The sequence below is a fragment of the Microcaecilia unicolor genome, unplaced genomic scaffold (assembly GCF_901765095.1).
Source record: "Microcaecilia unicolor unplaced genomic scaffold, aMicUni1.1, whole genome shotgun sequence".
NCBI classification, from domain to species: Eukaryota; Metazoa; Chordata; class Amphibia; order Gymnophiona; family Siphonopidae; genus Microcaecilia; species Microcaecilia unicolor.
Genome location: NW_021963006.1, coordinates 146,560 through 157,333, shown reverse-complemented (window position 1 = coordinate 157,333; position 10,774 = coordinate 146,560). Strand labels below are relative to the sequence as shown.

The window sequence follows — 10,774 nt, the reverse complement described above, 5'->3', positions numbered from 1 at the left end:
CCAGAAGAGCCTTTAGCAGCACACATGTGATGGTAGGCCCTATGTCTTCTCGGCTTTGTTTCTACTGTTGCATTTGTCAGGAAGCAGCAATCTTGGAACAGGAAATAGGGAGAAGAGAGGTACCTTGTTGGATTGAGCCCAGGTGAGGAAAGTAGAGATGCTGGATTGGGGGAGAAAGAGAATATGCTTCCTGGCAGGGGGAAGTTGGATAGTGGACGGAGGGGGGAAGTAGGGTGGCACAAGGGAGATGATAGATCATGATGGGGAGGGGAGGAGATGTGCTAGAACCAGTTGGGAAGAAGGAACATGCTGGCTTAGAGGAGGGAGAAAGAGAAAGGAGATACTGGATGGGATGAGGGCAAGGGAGGGGATGGTGTACATGGTGAGGGTGGAGGTGGGATTAGAGATATAGAGGACAGATAGGGATACATAAGGAGAAGCTAGACTCTGAAAAGAGAAGGATGAATTGAGGAAGCTGGGTATGGGAGGGGGAGTAAGGAGACAGGTGGAAAATGCTGGACATTGGAAGAGGACTAGGGAGACAAATGGGAAATGCTGGAAACAGGGAAAATAGGGAGACAAGGGGAAGATACAGGATGGAAGGGGGAGACAAAGATTTGGAGGAAGAGAGAAAGAAGAGATGCAGAATCAGGAAAGGATGACAAAGGAAAGGAATACGCTTGTTCAGGGGGAAAAGGGGAGATGGTGAACATGGGCAGAATAGGATGATTGAAGGAAAATGCAGGATCAGGGTGGGAGGAAGAGAGAGGAGGTACTGAAACAAGGTGGAGGAAAGATGTTTGCTTAGAAGAGGGGGAAGAGAAGGGTGATGCTGAATCAGGTAGGGAGGAAAAAGGGACATGGGGGTATAGGGATACAGAGGGATGCTAGACATGTCTGGTTGTAGCGTAAAGGAAATTATTGGACATGGAGCAAGTAAAAAGAGAGGGGAGATGCTGGAGATGGGGTTGTGAAGTAAGAACACAAAGGGGAGACATTGAACAGTGGATGGGGTTAGAGACAGAGTGGGGGATGCTGGTATGGAGAGAATAGAGAGATGGGGGATGCTGACCCAGAAGAGCAGAGGGAAACCAAGAGAGATTCTGGATAGAGGTGGAAAGAGAAAATTGAGATGTTGAATGGAAAGGGAAGAAAGGATATGTTGGATGGGGTGGAAGAGGGAGAAGATTCTGGGGAGAGGAGGAAAAAGACAGAGAAGGGAGGAGAAAGAAAAAGTAGATGTGCTGGTGGGGGGGGGGGGGAGAGTTAGCACTAAACTGGGGAATAATAATATGAAAATGGGAAGGCTTGGGTGTGGGAGATGGAAAGCTGAAGGTATATTGAGTGGAGGAGTGGTCTAGTGGTTAGGGTGGTGGACTCTGGTCCTGGGGAACTGAGGAACTGAGTTCGATTCCCACTTCAGGCACAGCTCCTTGTGACTCTGGCCAAGTCACTTAACCCTCCATTGCCCCAGGTACAAATAAGTACCTGTATATGTAAGCCGCATTGAGCCTGCCATGAGTTGGAAAGCACGGGGTACAAATGTAACTAAAATAAAATATGCAGTAGAACTGATAGTAAGAATGAATGAAATCTGAAAAAATGGAGAGGCAGAAAAATAAATGGAAGACAGCTGAAAGGAAAAGATTGAAGTCAGATTTATATGTAAGAGAGGAAATGAAAAAGATAGGAGGGGAGAGAAGCAGCAGATGATGGCCTGAAGAATCTTGAAAGAGTTAAGAGAAAATAGAGGAACACAGAAACTGTAGACTGGGACAAACATAATCAGAGAAGCAAAATGACCAGTCAACAAAGATAGAATAAAGAATTTTATTTTTAACAGCGAATGGAAAATGTCAGCTTTACAGTTTTTATTTATTTATTCATAATTTGATATACCGCTTTAACTGATGGACAGATCAAAGTGGTTTACAAGCGAAATAAAACATGGAAAAGAAAATAAGACGATACCTTTTTTATTGGACATAACTTAATACATTTCTTGATTAGCTTTCGAAGGTTGCCCTTCTTCCTCAGATCGGAAATAAGCAAATGTGCTAGCTGACAGTGTATATAAGTGAAAACATTCAAGCATTACTATGACAGTAAAATAGATACCATTGGAGATTCTACATGGAATGTTGCTACTACTGGAGATTCTACATGGAATGTTGCTATTCCACTAGCAACATTCCATGTAGAAGGCTGCGCAGGCTTCTGTTTCTGTGAGTCTGACGTCCTGCACGTGCAGGACGTCAGACTCACAGAAGCAGAAGCCTGCGCAGCCTTCTACATGGAATGTTGCTAGTGGAATAGCAACATTCCATGTAGAATCTATAGAAATCAAACAAAATAAAACATGGAAAAGAAAATAAGATGATACCTTTTTTATTGGACATAACTTAATACATTTCTTGATTAGCTTTCGAAGGTTGCCCTTCTTCGTCAGATCGGAAATAAGCAAATGTGCTAGCTGACAGTGTATATAAGTGAAAACATTCAAGCATTACTATGACAGTCTGACAGGGCGGGAGGATGGGGGTGGGTCGGAGGTATGCATGGGGACATCAAAGCATATCATTGATATTCTAACAGGATGGGTGTGGGTAGGTGAGGGGTGGGGTGATCAACAGAGACATACAGCTTTATGGTTTATAATGGACTAGGAACCCCAGATCCTTGTTAAGTCCTTTCTGTTGGGTGTTAAAATATTCAATCATTCTGACTTCAAAGGTCTTACGTTCTTGTATGGTTTTAAAGTTACCTTTCAGGATTCTCACTGTGAAGTCACTGGTACAGTGTCCTGGTCCTGTCAAATGTTGACCAACAGGGGTGGGAGCCCTACTGGCACTAGTATTGTTCATGTGATGTCTATGTAAATTGAATCTTGTCTTAAGCATCTGGCCTGTTTCTCCAATATAGCATCCTTTGTTACATTTTTTACACTGAATGATATATACCACATTGGAAGATGAGCAAGTGAAAGATTCCTTTATGTTGAATATCTTTCCTTTGTGGATGACTGTGGGGTCCTGTGAAATATTTTGGCATAGTTTGCAACTGGATAAATTACAGGGAAGTGTGCCCTTCTGTTCCTTTTCAGTCTGTGATGGAAGTTTACTTCTGATTAGCTTGTGTTTTAAGTTGGGTGGCTGTCGGAAGGCCAGTACTGGTGGGGATGGGAATATCTCTTTCAGTAATTCATCCTCCTGGAGTATAGGTTGCAGATCTCTTATGATTTTCCTCAGTTTTTCCAGCTCTGGATTGTATGTCACTACAAGGGGGATTCTGTCTGTGGATTTTTTTCTCCTTGTACTGTAGCAGATTCTCCCTGGGTGTTTTGAGGGAGGAGGCAATATTCTTGGAGATTATTTTGGGGTTGTAGCCTTTCTGTTTGAAGGATGCAGTCAGGCTTTTAAGGTGTCTGTCTCTGTCCCCTGGGTCAGAGCAGATACGGTGGTATCTTGTGGCTTGACTGTAAATGATGGATCTTTTTGTATGTGAAGGTTGGAAGCTGGAGTTGTGGAGGTAGCTGCATCTGTCTGTGGGTTTCTTGTATATAGATGTTTGTATACAGCCATCACTGATTGAGACCGTGGTGTCCAAAAAATTGACTTTTTCTGGGGAGTATTCAATTTTGAATCTGATTGTAGGATGGTATGTATTGAAGGCAGAGATATTCGCATCCCCACCAGTACTGGCCTTCCGACAGCCACCCAACTTAAAACACAAGCTAATCAGAAGTAAACTTCCATCACAGACTGAAAAGGAACAGAAGGGCACACTTCCCTGTAATTTATCCAGTTGCAAACTATGCCAAAATATTTCACAGGACCCCATAGTCATCCACAAAGGAAAGATATTCAACATAAAGGGATCTTTCACTTGCTCATCTTCCAATGTGGTATATATCATTCAGTGTAAAAAATGTAACGAAGGATGCTATATTGGAGAAACAGGCCAGATGCTTAAGACAAGATTCAATTTACATAGACATCACATGAACAATACTGGCGCCAGTAGGGCTCCCACCCCTGTTGGTCAGCATTTTACAGGACCAGGACACTGTACCAGTGACTTCACAGTGAGAATCCTGAAAGGTAACTTTAAAACCATACAAGAACGTAGGACCTTTGAAGTCAGAATGATTGAATATTTTAACACCCAACAGAAAGGACTTAACAAGGATCTGGGGTTCCTAGCCCATTATAAACCATAAAGCTGTATTTCTCTATTGATCACCCCACCCCTCATCTATCCACACCCATCCTGTTAGAATATCAATGATATGCTTTGATGTCCCCATGCATACCTCCTACCCACCCCCATCCTCCCACCCTGTCAGACTGTCATAGTAATACTTGAATGTTTTCGCTTATATACACTGTCAGCTAGCACATTTGCTTACCTCTCGCCTTGACTACTGCAACCTACTCCTGACCGGCCTCCCAAGTAGCCATCTATCCCTCCTTCAGTCCATCCAGAACTCTGCCGCACGTCTTATCTTCCGCCTTAACCGATATACTCATATCACCCCTCTCCTCAAGTCACTCCACTGGCTCCCAATCAGATACCGCATACAGTTCAAGCTTCTCTTACTCACCTACAAATGCACTCGATCTGCGGCCCCTCCTTACCTCTCTACCCTCATCTCCCCTTACGTCCCTACCCGTAACCTCCGCTCTCAAGACAAATCCCTCCTTTCAGTACCCTTCTCCACCACCTCCAACTCCAGGCTCCGCCCCTTCTGTCTTGCCTCACCCCATGCCTGGAACAAACTCCCTGAGCCCATACGCCGTGCTCCCTCCCTACCCATCTTCAAATCAATGCTCAAAGCCCACCTCTTCAATGTCGCCTTCAGCACCTAATCACTACACCTCTTCTCAGGAAATCTTAACTACCCCAACTTGACATTTCGTCCTTTAGATTGTAAGCTCTTCCGAGCAGGGACCGTCCTTAATTGTTAATTTGTACAGCGCTGCGTAACCCTAGTAGCGCTCTAGAAATGTTAAGTAGTAGTAGTAGTATTTCCGATCTGACGAAGAAGGGCAACCTTCGAAAGCTAATCAAGAAATGTATTAAGTTATGTCCAATAAAAAAGGTATCAACTTATTTTCTTTTCCATGTTTTATTTTGTTTGATAACCTTAAGAGTGGACTAACACGGCTACCACACTCCTCTACTCAAGCGAAATAAAAAATGCAAAAAAAAAAAAAGTACAATATTCAATAGGAAAGTAAAACATACATACAAGAACACTGTATAGTTAAAACAGCATCCAGTACAAAGCTGGCGTTTATAGATACTTTCCCCACGATACCGACACCCAAGAGAGCCACCTCACTCACTGGAGTATGCCTGCTGGAACAACCATGTCTTCAAAAGCTCTTTAAATTTGATTAGACTGAATTCACTGCATATAGACAGTGGCCTGGAGTTCCACAAACGTTTTAGTATCTGAAGCTAACTGGAATGTATGACATTTCGGAACTACGGTTTGTGTGATAGTTGCAAGTCATCTCAGTGCCAGTTAAGTGAATTATAGTCTCAGTAAACTATATTTCTAAAAATGTGAAATTACAAAAAGTATAAAAATTCTTAAACGAAGGTTTTTCTTGATCAGTGACGAAGAGCTTACCCGCAAAAACGGCAGATACAGTTCAGCAAATTGTGGTTAAGAGAAGCTGATTTTCTGAGATCTTTTCCTCCATTTAGGTATATCGTATTTGTCTCCTAGTTAACCCTTGCTTGGATTGTTATTGTATGTTTAGCATGATTAAAAGACCTGACATGGTTCGTGTTTCGGCAACGAGCCTGCTTTATGTGCCAAAAATGGATCAATGAAAAAACGTCCAATTAACAAACAAACCACCTATAATCGTATGTAAATAATAATGCCGATCCAAAAACAAGCTTTGTCAAACCGTCTCATAACAATTGACGCCAAGCTGCTCGGCATCAATCGTTGTAAGACAGATTGGCCAAGCTTGTTTTTGGACCGGCATTATTATTTACCCCTGTTGGGTCTTTTAATATCATACGATCACTATACAACTTTGTATTTGTTATCAACCGACTGGCGAACGCCTTTACGGTACTATGTAAGCCACATTGAGCCTGCAAATAGGTGGGAAAATGTGGGGTACAAATGCAATAAATAAATAAATAATAAGATGTCATAGTGATTGTAACCCAATTTTGAAGGCCCATTGTGCTTTTATGGTTTAGTTTGCTCTTTGTGCTTTGGATTCCCTCTTTTTCTGTTTTTTATAACTCCATTTATGTGCGCAGTCAGATCGTTCAACTGCCCAGCTCATCTGGTGCCCTTTAATTAGTGTGTCACCACCACTACTGCTCTATTAATTAATAAATGCACTACACTGATGACTACATTTACGTGTGATTAGCTAACTGATGCTTTTACAAAATTGTCTACTGTCCTATTAGTGCGTAAATGGTGCTACACTGGCTGTGTAAGTGGTAACACATATTGTAACTGCGATACAGTTCAGAAAGGGTCATCTTGCTTATATGCACACTTCTAGTTATGTGCAAGTTAAAGTGGCTGTGGATCAAGACTTATTTGAGTATTTTGATCATGCACAACCCAGGGTAACTGCTTTAGATTCTTAGCACCTCGAATACTGTGTCCTATTCTGGTCACCGCATCTCAAAAAAGATATAGTGGAATTAGAAAAGGTGCGGAGAAGGGCGATGAAAATGATAAATGGGAAGAGACAACTTCCCTGTGAGGAAAGAATAAAGCAGCTAGGGCTCTTCAGCTTGGAGAAAAGATGGCTGAGGGGAGATATGATAGAGGTCTATAAAATAAAGAGTGGAATGGAAAAGAGTAGACGTGAATTGCTTGTTTACTCTTTCCAAACATACTAGGACTAGGGGGCAGGCAAAAAAGCTACAAAGTAGTAAATTTAAAACAAATTGGAGCAAATATTTCTTCACTTAATCAGTAATTAAACTCTTGAGTTTATTGCCAGAGAATATGGTAAAAGCAGTTAGCTTAGCGGGGTTTAAAAAAGGTTTGGATATCTTCCTAAAACAAAAGTCCATAAGCCATTATTAAGATTGACTTGGAAAAAATCCACTTCTTATTTCTAGGATAAGCAGCATAAAATGTTTTATACTGTTTTGGGATCTTGCCAGGTACTTGTAACCAGGATTGGCTACTGTTGGAAACAGGATGATGGGCTTGATGGACTTCTGGTCTATCTCAGAATGGCAACACTTATGTAGACGTATTTCTGTGAGTGAACTATTCCTTCCTGACTACCTGCATACTCTTGATATATCTTCATTAGAGTATTCCAAGAAAACTTATTGTGTGACAATCTAAACTTCCGTCATCTACATTCTACTAGACAGAGCTCACACTTTTTTATGTGCTAGCTTATTTGACAATATTTTTTGTGGGAAAGTCCACAATGTGGTTGAACAGACTCCTTAAAATTTCACAGTCATCAACATGTTTTGACTTAACAATAGCCGAAGCTAAAACCACTTCCAGGTCACCGAGTTCATACACAGTTCTGTTAGTCTCTTTGGAGCCAGTTTTCTGCATTGGGTTGAAGGCGATGCACAGTCTTTACCTCTGCGGGCTTTGCACCAGTTCCCAAAGCAAAAGTATAGGGGAGGTATGTTCACTTTGAAACTTGCCACAGGAACAAAGCATGTGTGGTCATTTAGGGGTCATTTTACCAAGCTGCGGGAAAAAGGGCCCTTTGCTAACGGTGGGGGCCATTTTTCCCACATGCCAGGGCCCTTTTTAGCGCAGCGGGTAAAGAAGCCCTCCAGACACTTAGTAAGGGCTCTCCACCGCATCGATTGAGGTGGCAATAAGGGCTCCCACGCTAACCTAGTGGTAACCTGGCAGTGCATGGCGATGCCCGATTACTACCTGTTCATTGCCGTGCAAGCTATTTCTAGAGGTTTTCTTTTTCTCCTTGAAATGATGCGCGCTCAGGGCGGGACTACTGCCAGTGGCCACATTGGGCCAGCGGTAGTCCCGAAAGAACGAGCAGTAAGAGTTGGGCTTACCGCCGCTTTGTAAAAGTGCTCCTTATTTATCTATGTATTTATTTACAGCATTTCTATCCCACATTTTCCAACAAGCGTTGTTTCAATGTGGCTTAAATGGAACTAAGAAATACAATAAGATAGGAGATCTGAATTACATAGAATCAAAGGGGGAGAAGTGAGGCAGGAGGAAGTATGAAGGATGGGGGAAGGGCTGCACGGTAGGGAGGTGGATCTATTAGCAGAAGCTAATGTGGAGTCCTGTCCAGGCTAAGGATGGAGGGGACGTTGCTGAGTAAGAGTGATGACTATTGATAGCTGATTCACAGTGGAGCTTTTACTGTGCGTAGAATGTTGCTTCAACAACAAGTGCAGGAATCTGAAAACAGCATTCACGACATAGGCGCCGACTCTGTGGGTGCTGTGGGTGCTCGAGCACCCCCAATATTTCACCCACCGGAAGTTCGTTCCGTCTTTCCCTCCGAGTTCCAGGGTCGTCGTCCCTCCCTCCGAGTTCCAGGGTTGTTGTCCCTCCCTCCCTTCCTTCGAGTTCCAGGCCCCCTCCCTCCAAATTTTAAAAGTCATCTTGACTTACCTTGTCGGGGTTACGGCGGCCGGCAGCAGTGGTAAAAAGCGTGCAGGCTCGGTGCTTACTTCAGTTTTCCCTTCTCTCTCTCTCTCAGCTCTGGTCCTGCCCCTAAAAAAATAATTTCTCCCAGCAGTATGGCCGCACGCCAAATCCGAAATTACCATCAGGGGGCGCTCTAGCCTGGCGGTAGTCTCATTTTGGTGCACGGCTCATGCTTGTAGAGCCTTTGTAAAAGGGCCCTTTAGTAACGTCTATTATGACTGAACACAAATGAAGGAACTCTGTTCCATCTGAAGCAGATAAAGATAATAAGAACCCATTTTAAAATTCTGTTTGAACTTTGTGCTGATATATGGATATAAAATATCAACATGTAATTGAAAATAGCAAATATCTAATGTTTGGGGTTTGGCTGTTCCTTCTTTATCTGATCACTCAGTTGATGAGTTGTGGTTGCCTTTTCTCTTTGGTTTTCTGCTTATACATGAGCAGAAAGCTTTTCTGACTTGCCTCTGGTTTCTGGTCTGGCATCGGTGCGACTTTCATGTGTGGTCTGTTGTTTTTAAAGTTGGGATGGTGACATTCTATTTCTGATTCTTGCCATGTGTTCTTTCTTGCCTACCCAGAGCTAATTATTTTGTGGGCTGGGTTTTTCTCTGTGTATGTGTGTGCATACTTGCCCTGGGAGTATTTGTAGAATTATGTAAACAAAAGCTTTTGTTGTGGCATTTTTCAACAGATTGAGGTTCTGGTGAAATAATAACATGTTTCTTCTTGGTATTTCCTTGTTCCATGCTTTTACTTTTGTTTGTGCTTGGCTTGTTTCCTTCAGTTTACAAACTTTTGCAGTGCTGTGTGTAGGGGAGGGGCATTTATCTAAGGGAGGTGTTATCTCAGAAACCAATCAGCAGGATCTGAGGGCTTGCCCCAGTCAATAGGTTTTGGATAGGAGGTAGCATAGGAGCCAGCTCTGAGATATCCACATTCATGTGTAGATGTTCCTGCTAGAGCTGGTTCTGCTGATAGTCTTCTTCTCCATCTTGGGAATTTCAGGGTTAAAGCTATTGCTGGCATAACACAGAAATATTTCCATCCTCAGGCGTGCTCACCGGTGGTTGTGTGTTGGTGTAGAGATATAATAGTACTTGTGGCCAGCATGGAACTCATTGCCCAATGAGAAGGTGCTATAGCGTTGGAAATTCTCTGAGAACTTGATGAAGGGCTGTGGACTGAGTGTGGGTGGTTAAATATTCAGCTGTTGGAGCCCTGGCTCATGTTTTAGGTCCAGTAGCCCTCATAGTTCACCATAAAGAGGACGTACTGTTCCACCTCATGCTCAGGTGTATATTCGTTGTAGTATGAGCAGTAAGTGCCGGTGGTGGGAGGCAGGGCTGATGGTTGGGAGGTGGGGATAGTGCTGGGCAGACTTATACGGTCTGTGCCAGAGCCGGTGGTGGGAGGCGGGGATAGTGCTGGGCAGACTTATACGGTCTGTGTCCTGAAAAAGACAGGTACAAATCAAGGTAAGGTATACACAAAAAATTGCACATGTGAATTTATCTTGTTGGGCAAACTGGGTGGACCGTGCAGGTCTTTTTCTGCCGTCATCTACTATGTTACTATGTTAGGTAATCATTCACATTCATCTGCAACGTGTCACCTTCCCGCCACAAGTGGTGGTTAGATCTGTTCCAGTGGATTACATGCCTGTTGCAGACACTGCCGGGAAACTGGTAGCAAAGCAAGGCAACAAAGAGCAAGAACAGGCGAACGATGGTGGCCATGTCTGCCCCAATATTAAGCAAATTCCTTGACAGTGTCTAAGGAGGAGTACATTCCATTGGGCTTAGCACCCCTAATGATTTTCAAAAGTTGGCTCCTAGGGGAGTAATGGATAGCAGCTGTGACTGAATATGAGCCGCTATAAAATTATACATTCAGGTGATTTGAAAAAAGACGTTCATGTCATATGGGAAGACAGTAGGGTGACCCCAGCCAAACAGTGAATCACGGCATAAACATTTCCAACTTTTCTTTACGTATTTCTTTATGCAAAAAAAAGAGGGAAGAAAAAGACCTCATAGAAACTTGTGGCAAAAAAATCAGCATTTTTTGGCGATACAATATGCACACAGTTAAAAATACTGATCATCG

General features: G+C 43.0%; 1 pseudogene; it reads right to left on the bottom strand.

The window, feature by feature from the left end:
• Positions 1-9,605: 9,605 nt before the first annotated feature.
• Positions 9,606-10,404, bottom strand: LOC115458716 (annotated as a pseudogene).
• Positions 10,405-10,774: the final 370 nt, after the last annotated feature.